Raw genomic sequence first — 12,559 nt, forward strand, 5'->3', positions numbered from 1 at the left:
CACGGAGAAGATGAAGCGTCTGTTCTGCTTTCAGGCCAAGGGCCAGTACAAGGCTCACAAGGAGGCCAAGATGGCTCGTCGTCGTGACAAGGCTATTATGAGACAGGTTGGCCTTGAGGTTGCATATGGCTCTGAGGACCGGATCACTGATGAGGAGTCTTGGATAAAAGTGCATTGCCCGTGGTTTGACTCTGAGGAGGACACCGGAGTTCACGCTTCTCCCCATGCTGCAGATGTTTCTAAGGAAGAGGAGGAGGAGGAGCATGACTGGTGATGCCATGGAGATCTACCATCATGTGTTGTGTCGTCCCTTTCCCTTTTGGTGTCTTGCTGCCAAAGGGGCAGAGTTAGGGATTTTCCTTAGGTCTTGTGTTTGCGTGTTTGTGCTCGTTCGTGTCTCGTGTCTTTTGTTCGTTCGTTTTTGTTCGCTTTTTTCGGCTGTGAGCAAGACCATATGGTGTAATACATATGTGAACTACCCTATCCTATCTACTTTAGTATCAAGTACCCTATTATCTTATGAGATGCTTCATTTCCAGCACTTATATTATTGCTCTCATGCTTGTCCTTGCTTAGATGTACTTGTTGATAATTCTTATATGCAAGGATGTTGCCTGTCTACAAAATATAGGGGGAGTTTGATCCTATAGATGTGCACATAGCCTTTCATGCTAATTTCCTTGGTGCACACCTCTAGGGGGATCCCGTCTATATTTTGTAGGAAGGGGTTTGCTTAAATTCCAGTTACATTTTTTGCAAATCCCGTGTTGTCATCAATCCACCAAAAAGGGGGAGATTGTAAGGGCATATTTATCCCTTAGTAGTTTTGGTGATTGATGAAAATACGTTTGCAGACTAATAGTGTGCACTAAGCGTTTCAGGTGATCTAATATAAGGGCACTATGCGATTGATACCCCTCGAGGACTTCACTTTAGACGGATTATTTTCCTTCGTTTCTATTCGGTGGAATTGAGTCGTAGGAATAACCGTACTATCAAGAGGGGATCCATTTCGGAAGAGTATGGGTGGAATCATCATGTTCACATTCTCCTTGCACCCTCACCTTCTTCCTGCTTCTTTGGAGTTTCTGTGTTGTGCAAAACAAGGGGTGAAGTGTGCTAAGTGGTAGTACCACGGCCAGGGCGGCAGTACCGCTTGTTAGTTCTGCTGGTACTACCGCCCCTACTGTGGTCTCGATTTTTCGTGTCAGGTTTCCGTAAAAGACCATGCTGGGGAGCGGTAGTAGGGACGGCAGTAGGGCGCGGTAGTACCGCTCCCACTTCCTCTCCAACTGTCGCTCAGCTCGCTGCCCTCCCTATTTTCCAGCGGCTGTAGGAAGCGGCAGTACCGCCTATTGGTGGTAGTACCGCCCTAGTGCGTGTACTTCTCCTCCCTCAGTCCTGGTGGCCCAATGCCTGCTTGCCACGATGGTAGTACCTGTGGCACCCCGAGTCAGAGCGACCGGTTTACCATACATTGCCAACCCAGAGACCTTGTCTTCTGGCAACACACAACAGCTTGGTACAGAAATACAACCGCTTTATTGATGCTAGCGGACCAGAGTTTATATTACAATAGTTAGCAAGGCCAAGCGGCACACACAATGCGGCAGAACAATATGTACAATATTTAGCGAACATACAGGGGCCTCGATCATGACAACTACGTGGCAGCGGAACAATGTCGTAGCAGAACTCCATAGCACAAGGACACCGATGTGGACACGATCTAGACTCGGACAGCTCTCCTTTCCAACCAGACTTTCCTGAAATCTGGCATGACATGCCAGGTCAGTACATTGAATGTACTTGCAAGCTCACAACAAGCATAAACATAATGACAAACAATATCATGATACTTAACCAGTTAATAACGATACAACAATTATCAAACATGCTGTGACTATGCTCAAGTGGTACTCGTCCATTGGACTGGCTTACCGAACGTGATCATTTCCAGATCACAAACGTGATGAACACAGAGACAAACTCGTGATCCTTATGAGGATCACAACCCGACCAGAAAATGGCCCGTGATCCTTACGGCGATCACAATCCGACCAATAAATGGCACGTGATCCTTACGGCGATCACAACCCGACCAACAAATGGCCCGTGATGCTTATGGCGATCACAACCCGACCAACTAATGGCCCGTGATCCTCACGGCGATCACAACCACGACCACATCTGGTCCAACTCAACACGATGGCCTTTCTGCCATCACCTCAGTGCATACTTTGTGTGCATATTTATTAAGTGTTGACCCATGGTGTACCCTACTTTCAAGTGTGTCTGTAACCATGGACTCGGCTATCGATAGATTAATACACTCTGCAGAGGTAGCGCACTGGACCCACACTACGGAACCCATGGCCTCGCACTCCCATTCGGGTGGACCGACAGCATTCCAACGAAACCACTTCATTGCCATGACACTTGTTGGGGAACGTAGTAACTTCAAAATTTTCCTAGGCACACGCAATATCATGGTGATGCATAGCAACGAGAGGGGATAGTGTATCTTCATACCCTTGAAGATCGCTAAGCGGAAGCGTTTATCAACGCGGTTGATGTAGTCGTACACCTTCATGATCCGCCCCGATCAAGTACCGAATGTACGACACCTCCACGTTCAGCACACATTCAGCTCGATGACATCCTCGCCTTCTCGATCCAGCAAGATGGGCGAGGTAGTAGATGAGTTCCCGCAACACGACGGCGTGGTTACGGTGTTGGTGAAGAACAATCTCCGCAGGGCTTCGCCTAAGCACTACGGAAACTATGACAGAGGATAAACTAGAGGGGACGAGGTTGCCGACACACGGCTTGATGTTTCTTGATGTGTCTTTGGTGCTAGCCATGCCCCTCTATTTATATGTTGAGCCTTGGGGTCGAAACTTGGAGTAAAAGCCTCCACAATGTCGGTTTCACCCGAAAGGCAAGAGTCCTTCTCGGACTCCAGGGCCAGCCGCCAGGGTTCCCGGCGTCTGGACCCAGACGCCAGGGTTCCTGGCATTTGGACCCAGACGCAAGGGACCCTGGCGTCTAGCCCCTGGACTCCGCAAAACTTCCTTTTGCGCTTTCCAAAAACCTTGCGGGTTTCCCCTTTGGCCCAAATAACGTGTTCTCGTACCCAAACATTTCGGGAAACATCCGGAACTCCTTCCGATGAATTTCGGAACCCTTCTGGAGACCAAACAACATTATCCCATATATTAAACTTCATCTCCGGACCATTCCAGAGTTCCTCGTCATGTCCATGTTATCATCCGGGACTCCGAACAATATTCGGTCACCAAAATACATAACTCATATAATACTATATCCTCAACGAACGTTAAGCGTGCGGACCCTACGGGTTCGAGAAGTATGTAGACATGACCGAGACATTTCTCTGGTCAATAACCAATAGCGGAACCTGGATGTCCATATTGGCTCCTACATATTCTACGAAGATCTTTAACGGTCGAACCGCGTAACAACATACGTTTGTTCCCTTTGTCATCGGTATGTTACTTGCCCGAGATTCGATCGTCGGTATCTCAATACCTAGTTCAATCTCGTTACTGGCAAATCTCTTTACTTGTTATGTAATGCATCATCCCGCAACTAACTCATTAGCTACATTTGCTTGCAAGGCTTATAGTGATGTGCATTACCGAGAGGGCCCAGAGATACCTCTCCGACAATCGGAGTGACAAATCCTAATCTCAAAATACACCAACTCAACATGTACCTTCGGAGACACCTGTAGAGCTCCTTTATAATCACCCAGTTACGTTGTGACGTTTGGCAGCACACAAAGTGTTCCTCTGGTAAAAGGGAGTTGCATAATCTCATAGTCATAGGAACATATGTAAGTCATGAAGAAAGCAATAGCAACATACTAAACGATCAAGTGCTATGCTAACGGAATGGGTCAAGTCAATCACATCATTCTCCCAATGATGTGATCCCGTTAATCAAATGACAACTCATCTCTATGGTTAGGAAACACAACCGTCTTTGATTAACGAGCTAGTCAAGTAGAGGCATACTGGTGACATTATGTTTGTCTATGTATTCACACATGTATTATGTTTCCAGTTAATACAATTCTAGCAAGAATAATAAACATTTATCATGATATAAGGAAATAAATAATAACTTCATTATTGCCTCTACGGCATATTTCCTTCAACACTCTCCCGGCCACTCCGACTCAATCCCCATCGGGCTAGTCCTGGGTGGCCCTGTGTCTACCTCAAGACACATCAACCACCGTCGGGGCCACAATGCACTCTGGGAACCGGTACCAAAAACTTAACAACGGGCTCACAAGGTTATGCCTGCTTACCGGGCCAGGGTACAGCACGCCCATAACCTTCCCTAGATGGAGGCACCGACCAGAGGCACGACAATGAAACGCATTAAGGCCGTACCATACCGGCAAATGTGGTTGCACTGGGAAAGACTCATTTCAGCGGCAGCATGACCCGGTCAACAACATATTCAAGTTGAGTTATTATGAGGTTGAACTTAAAGTGAAAGTAAATGGTGTCATAATGCCATGACATGCTTCACCAACATATGCATCACATATCAATGAAAAATAACTAAGTCAACTACGCTCTCACGGAGCAATCATCAACTCATGATACTCCTCTCGTTAAGATCAAACCTCACTTAAACCAGAATCCTACTAGCAAACTCATCATTTTTCATCATGCAAAAATAATTTCACTAATCATTTATCTCCATGACCGTATTATCTTATCATTACTCATAACTAAATCCTTGTTAGCTTATCAACAAGATTCACTTCAAACTTTCTGTAAATCAAGCATATTTAATATAACAAGCATCTAACAGAATATAATTATCATAGTAATAATTTAAATGCATGAGTAATCATTAGTTCAAGTAGGAAAATCACAAATATTGAAGTGGCACTATGAAAATGTTGTTGTGGCTTTGCCGTAGTGCAGATGAGGTTCACAAGCCTCCTGGTGATCCTCAAGAAAAGCCTGCTCTTCTGAAAATAAATAAAACCACAAAAAGAAAGCATCAAGAAACCTTCTGAAATTCACCGAAAATCTAGACAGCAAGGAAAAATCCCATCTTTTGGGTGCTAATAGATTTTTGGACAAAGAACACAATGCAAAAAAGAAACAATGCATTTGGACTTATAGATAAAAAGTTATGGCTCTTTGAAGTTCGCTGGATTTAAATGAATTTGAATTAAAAATAAAACAGACTGGGGGTGGTGACGTCGAAGGCGTAAAAGCCCAGGGCGCCACCACTCATACCGCTTCGTGCACGTACAGAGTGGCTGACAAGCGGGCCGCGCTAGTCAGGTGAGGAGGACGGGGAGAGGGAAACAAAAAGTGGCGGAGCTTCGCCGGAGCGTACACCGGCTGCGAGGGTTCTTGGGACCAAACGAGAGGGGGGATCGAAGGAGAAGAAGACGGCGCACCTACCCGTACCCGTAGCTTGGCTAGGGATGGTCGGAGTGGCATCAGAAACAACCTCTCCAGTAGAGGCAGAGGGCAGCGGTCACCGGAGACGAAGACGACAACGGCTAGGGGCGGCTCCAGGGGCTCCAATAAGGCGGAACGGCTTCACCGAAGAATGGCGGAGGCCCTGGCAGGGTTGCCCTGGCCTAGGAGAGGCTGGATCTGCGGGGACGATCCGAGGGGATCACCAGCAAGCTCGAGCTCGGGGACGGCAGCCCGTGGCCTGCTCGGCCGGGCTGCGGCTTTCTACTAGGTTGTGGTGTGTGTGGGAGTGGCTGCGGGTGCTCAAGGGGGCTGGGGGTGGCGGCATTTATAGGCGAGCGGCGAGGGGGGTTTGGCCTCCGTCGGAGGACACCTGTCCATGGTGCCCGGCGACAAACGGTGCCAGTGAGAGAGGGGGAAGAGGACGGAGTTCACGCGAGAACTATTGGCGAGCACGGACGAGCACATGGGCGAGGGGGAAGACGATGAGCACAGTGCGACGCGCACTATGTCGTTGGTCGGACCGTGCCCGTACCCACTGCGGCGAGCTCCGGCATCGGTGAGTGCCAGGGAGGAGCTAAGGGAGTGGAGACAGGGATGGTGACGCGGTTTGGCACGCTCGGGAAGGCTGGGCAGCGAGCACGCACGCAAGAGAGCGCTCGGCGGCACCCAGAGCACGTGTTTTGCATGCCAGCACACCTGGACGAACGCGGTCACCGTGTGAACTATGCCATCAGGCCAACCTAAGCGCGAACTTCATGTCTAGCGTGTAGTCCTTGGTAGTTTGGAGTGTTACTACGGTTGGGTTAGGTTTGAGTTGTAGTAAAAATGGATTTGTACTCCAAGTAAGTTTCTGGACAGTAACTTTGGAGGTTTACTATGGTCAAACCACTTGGAGTTGAGGGCTGGGCTTTGGAGGCTATCCACCACTTACTAAGGTGAAGATGCACAAGAAAAACCAGCTACAATGGAGCTAGTAAAATGGTAGTTGTTGTAGAAACTACCATTTCTGTCCAGAAATGAAAATATTTTCTGTAGCCAAAATATTCCAAAGAGTGATCAAATATTTTTGCTCAGAAAGGTGCCCTAAGGTTCAAAGAATAATTGGGATTTTTCTCAGGATTTTAGGGGCAAGAAAAATTAGGGTTCCTTTGGAGCACAAAGGGCTGGCTAGGGTTTAGGAGGGCAAAATGAATATTTTTCATTTAAGAAAAATATTCCAAGTGATATTTTGAGATGATCCAGAGGTGAAGTGATGGTTTGAGAAGGAGTGGAAGCACTTGGGTGAAAGTCAAGGGGTGCCCAAGTGGTTAAGTCCAAATGAAATGATTCAAAAACTCCAAACCCAAATCCAAATCAACTGAAAACCAGGCAAAGAAGAGAGGGCAAAAAACAGACTGTCATAAACCTCCCCCACTTAGAATGAATCTCATCCTCGAGATTTGGTTGCTTGGGAAAACCATTCTGGATAATGTGCCCTTAGAAATTCTTCTGATTCCCATGTTGATTCTGACTCTGTGTGATGCTTCCATTGGACTTTGTAAAACTTCCTTGCTTTATTGCGAGTGACTCTTTCCATCTGATCCAAAATTTTCACCGGCCTCTCTTCATATGTTATATCTATTGCCAGCTCTATTTCTGTCAAATTAGTATTTTTCTCAAGCGATGATATGCATCACCATAATTGTGAAACATGGAACACGTTGCGCATGTCCGACAATTCAGGAGGTAACTCCCACTGATATGCAACAGCACCCACTCGTGTCATAACTGGAAATGGACCAATAAATCTGGGTGCCAATTTTCCACGAGTCTGAAATCTCTTGATACCTTTCATAGGCGTGACTCAAAGGTAGACATGTTCAAAGCTGATCTATCGGTGCTTTGCATCATAATAACTTTTCTGTCGAGATTTGAGCAACTGCAATCCGTCTCTAATTTCTTGACTTGCTTCTCGGCTTCCAGCATGAGATCCGTTCCAGAAATATGGCTATCTCTGGTTTGAGACCAATTTAATGGAGTGCGGCACTTACAGCCATACAAAGCTTCATACAGTGACATCTTTAAACTAGTCTGGAAGCTATTGTTATACGAGAACTCGGCGTACGGCAAACAATCTTCCCATTTTGGGCCTTGGGCCAAAGCACAGGCTCGCGGCATATCTTCGAGTATTTGATTTACCCGTTCTGTCTGTCCATCAGTCTGAGGATGATAAGCGGTACTGTATTTCAATTCCGTCCCCAAGGCTTGATGGAGACGGGACTAAAAAGCAGAGGTAAAAAGTGAACCTCGGTCAGAAGTGATGGTTCGAGGGACTCCATGCACACTGACTATTCTGGATACATACAGTTGTGCAAGCTCATCTGCTCGATATGAGGTTCTGATCGGGATGAAGTGGGCTACCTTGGTTAATGTATCCACAATGACCCAGATTGCATCATTGCCCCGTCGGGTCTTAGGTAGTCCTGTGATGAAATCCATACATACATCATCCCATTTCCATGGTGACACGGGCAGCGGTTGGAGAAGTCCGACTGGCTCTGATGTTCTGCCTTCACTTTGTTGCATATGTCGCAGCAGGCCACGAAATAAGCAATGTATTTCTAAATTCCATCCCACCAGAATATTTGTCGAAGGTCTTCGTACATTTTTGTACCTCTAGGGTGAATTGAATACGAGGATTCGTGGGCTTCGGACATGATCTTCTGCTTTAAATCCACTTGATTGGGCACACAAATCCTTCCCCTGAATATGAGGGTACCAAATTGATCCTTCGAGAAATCAGAATGCTTGACACGTTTCTACAGATCGGCATCGCTTGGCTGGGCCTTGCGGATCTCTTCCTCAAGAGTAGGGGTAATCTCCAAAATATTAGCAAGGCCAACCTCAACTATGACTAGGTTCTGCTGAGCAATCTCTTCTTTAAGTTCAGGAGGCAAAGATTCCAATATGACATTTAAACTGACAGGCTTTTGACTGAGCGCATTGGCAACCACGTTGGCCTTACCTGGGTCGAAATTTACTCCAAGGTCATAATCCTTGACCAACTCAAGCCATCTTCGTTGACGGAGATTTAAATCTGGCTGAGTAAATATATACTTGAGGCTTTTGTGATCGGTAAAAATTTGGCACCTTTTCCTGATGAGATAGTATCTCCAAATTTTTAAAGCATGAACCACCGCGGCCAATTCCAAATCATGAGTGGGATAATTTCCCTAGGAGGTTGTAGCTGTCATGAGGCGTAAGCTACTACCTTCCCTTCTTGCATAAGTACGCATCCCAGTCCTTGCCTGGAAGCGTCGCAATACACATAAAAAATGTGGTACATATCAGGAAGAGTCGGTATCGGTGCAGTTGTCAGCCGTTTCTGTAACTCAGTGAAACTTTTCTCACAGTCCTCAGTCCATTCGAACTTCTTATCCTTTTTGAGCAGCTCCGTCATGGGTTTAGCAATCTTGGAAAACCCTTTAATGAAACGGCGGTAATATCCGGCTAATCCAAGAAAACTCCAGATCTGAGATACGGTTGCAGGTGGCAACCAATCGAGTACATCCTTTACTTTGCTTGGGTCCACGGCTATACCTTTGGCGGATAGCACATGTCCAAGGAATCCAACTTGTTTGAGCCAGAACTCACACTTACTGAATTTGGCATATAACTGATGCTCACGGAGTCATTGTAACACTGCTCGGAGGTGTTCCTTATGCTCTTCTTCACTTCTGGAGTAAATGAGTATATCATCGATGAAGACTACCACGAACTTATCGAGGAAGTCCACGAATACTTTATTCATCATGTCAATGAAAAAAGCAGGGGCATTGGTGACGCCAAAAGACATAAATGTATATTCATACAGACCATATCGAGTGGTGAATGCGGTCTTAGGAATATCCTCCTTTTTAATTTTGAGCTGATAGTATCCAGTCCATAAATCAATCTTGGAGAATACCTTGGCCCCACTGAGCTGATCAAACAGGTCATCAATTCTTGGAAGTGGATATTTGTTTTTGATTGTGACACCATTCAGCTGGTCATAATCCACACACATGCGGAGGCTGCCATCTTTCTTGTCCACGAAGATAGAAGGTCATCCCCATGGTGAAGAGATGGGACGGATATACCCTTTCTGGAGCATTTCATCAAGCTGTTTCTTTAGATCCACTAATTCTGATGACGGCATTCGGTAATACTTCTTGTGTATTGGGGTGGTTCTGGTCAGAAGATCTATTGCAAACTCAAGCTCTCGATCAGGTGGCATGCCTGGCAGTTCTTCTGGAAATACATTAGGAAACTCGCTGACCACCAGAATTAATTCCAATTCAGCCACTGCTGTGAAGACCATTCCTTTGAGGGTATGCTTCTACGAGCATAAAATTTTGTAGTCTGCCCTTCTTGGCTGGTCAAAGTGACTTCTCGGGTCGCACAATTTATGCACACTTGATACTGAGTCAGCCAATTCATACCCAAAATAACATCCAACATATCAGACTCAATAAGTAGCAAAGAAATTGGGAACCAGGCTCCGTTCATATTGACTTCCAGATTGCGGCAGACTAGATTGCTTTTGATTAGAGATCCCGGGGTTTGTACCAGCATATTCTTGCCCAAAAGCGAACAAGGAAATTTGTTTTGGGCAACAAAACTCCAAGAAATAAAAGAGTGGGAAGCCCCAGAGTCAAATAAAATCACTGCAGGTATGTTATTAACAGGGAACATACCAATGACGACTTTGGGGTTCTCTTGGGCTTCATCGGCGGAGATGTGATGAACGTATCCCGTGATGTCGGGCTGGTTCGGGCATGCCTCCATATAATGCACTTGTGGACTGAACATAGCGTTTGTCCGGTTGTTCTTGGGGCACTGTTTGGCATAATGTCCGGTTTGCCCACAACTGTAACAAGAATTGCTGCACATACGCTCCTCTTGAATTTGGTTGGGTACGTCATTCTTGACTTCGGTGGTGGTCTTGTTAACATTCTGTTGCCAATTGGGCTTGTATGCTACCTGAGTCGGTTGCTAGGTACGAGCCTTCTGCACTGGTTGCATTTCCTTCCTTGGCTCAAACTTGCGCTTGTGATCGTGGTTGGCAGACTTGTTATCCGATACAAGCTTGTGTTCCCTTTCAGCAATGAAAGCCTTGTTCACCAGGGTTTGGAAGTCTAGGAAATCGAACATACTGAGAGTACACAGGAGTTGCGGGTTTAATCCACCAAGAAATCTGTCAATCTTTCTTTCCTCAGTGGCCACGTCATATTGAGAGTAACGTGACAGATGATTGAATTTCTGCAAATATTCTCCCACAGACTGACTTACTTGGAGGAGCGCGAGAAATTCATGCTGCTTAGTCTTCATAATTCCCGCAGGGATGTGATACTTCCAGAATCGTTCCTTGAATCTTGACCAGGTAATTTCTTCATCAGCAAGCCACATGGTTCTTTCATTTTCCCACCATATGGCAGCAGCGCCTTCAAGATAATGTGTTACAAATGGATCCTTATCTCCTTCATCAGTGCAAGAAACCTCAAGATTCTTCTCCATAGTTCTCAACCAATCATCTGCATCCAAGGGATCAATGGCCTGACTGAAACTGGGAGGCTTAGTCCTTTGAAAGTCTGATAGCTTGGAGTGATGACCGGGCTGATTCCCATTCTGTCCAACCACAGCTTGAAGACTTCTTAATATTTCAATCAGATCATTATTCCGTCTTTCCCCAAACATACGCATAATTTGCTCGGTGGAGGGCGGATTTCGTGGTGGAGGCGGTGCTGGAATGTACGACTCGGGTGATTGCCCTGCCTGTCGTGCGGAACGATGAACAGGAGAACCCTCGTGAACGTTGCTACTGCAGCCTCCCCGCATCATCCTAATATGATTTTTCCCAAGGCAACACAACCGAGATGAGAAGCATTCAAAATAAACTGGGAGAAGCCAGCAACATAAGCCCGAGAAAAACCGAAATGGCGAAGAAAATACGGTGAATAAAATAAACTTCCAACATAATTATACATAGACTCATACATGAAAGATAACAACATGCCAGGTCCAACTACTCTCATACAATAAATGAAACATCATGACTCGTACGACTACATCCGGACTCCATCCTGTCGACTGTGAATACTCGAAAGCTCTACTGCTCTATTGGTGCTACGGGGTCCTCTCCTGAAGCGGGCTCAGATCCTGAACTGACGGGGTTAACTGAGACCTCCGGGTTAAAGGTGACACGCCGACGCTGCCTCGAGGGCGCTCCCTCCGGGGTAGGTGGAGGGTGAATCATCGGGGCTACAGGAGTGGCGAGAAGTGAAACCCACTCAGCAGGAGCACTAAGTGGACTCACTGTCACGGTGCCCGAGCTACTCGGGGGAGTAACCGGGGAAACAGGGGAACTAGAACTGGCAGGAATATAGGGAGTAAATCCTATAGATGCTGGAGTAGTGAATGATCTAGCAGAGACTAAAGGAGAGGCTAAAGCAGTACGGGCATGACTCAGCTCTCGAGCCAGCTCGTAGATCAGAAGATAGCTAGCAGTGATATAGCGGGAAAGGTGGCTAGCAACACTATCCGACTCCGGATCAATGACATGGAAACAGACACGACCATTCTCGTGCAGAGAAGGATAGTAGTGGAAACCTGGGTGGTTCTGCATCCGGACCTCGTTGTAGCGGAGCTCAACAAGCTCCTCGAATGCAGCAAACTAGACAGCCTGAGAAGCGGTAGAAACGTAACTGCTCCGAGAGGTATGAGTGTAAGTGCTAGAATCAGAACTGGTGTGCAGAGTAACCACGTCATGATACTCATACACTGAGTCAGCTAGACGCTCCCGGTACACACGATAGACTAGATCGTCACCATGGGGGTACAGCCGACACCACACGGTACGAAGGAGATGCGGCGACATGTACGGCATCAGCTGCAACTGGCATGGATACAGCACCGGAGCCATCTACACTCACAACCATTAGCAGGTTAGCATAAAAATAAAATCAGTGCATGCAATGCAACTACCAGCTACAAATGCTACCGGCACTCAACTACAACTCGTATCTAACGTCTAGTTAACTCGTCGTAGTCTAGCGTGG

The sequence above is a fragment of the Triticum aestivum genome, chromosome 7B, assembly GCF_018294505.1.
Source record: "Triticum aestivum cultivar Chinese Spring chromosome 7B, IWGSC CS RefSeq v2.1, whole genome shotgun sequence".
In the NCBI taxonomy this organism is placed as follows: Eukaryota; Viridiplantae; Streptophyta; class Magnoliopsida; order Poales; family Poaceae; genus Triticum; species Triticum aestivum.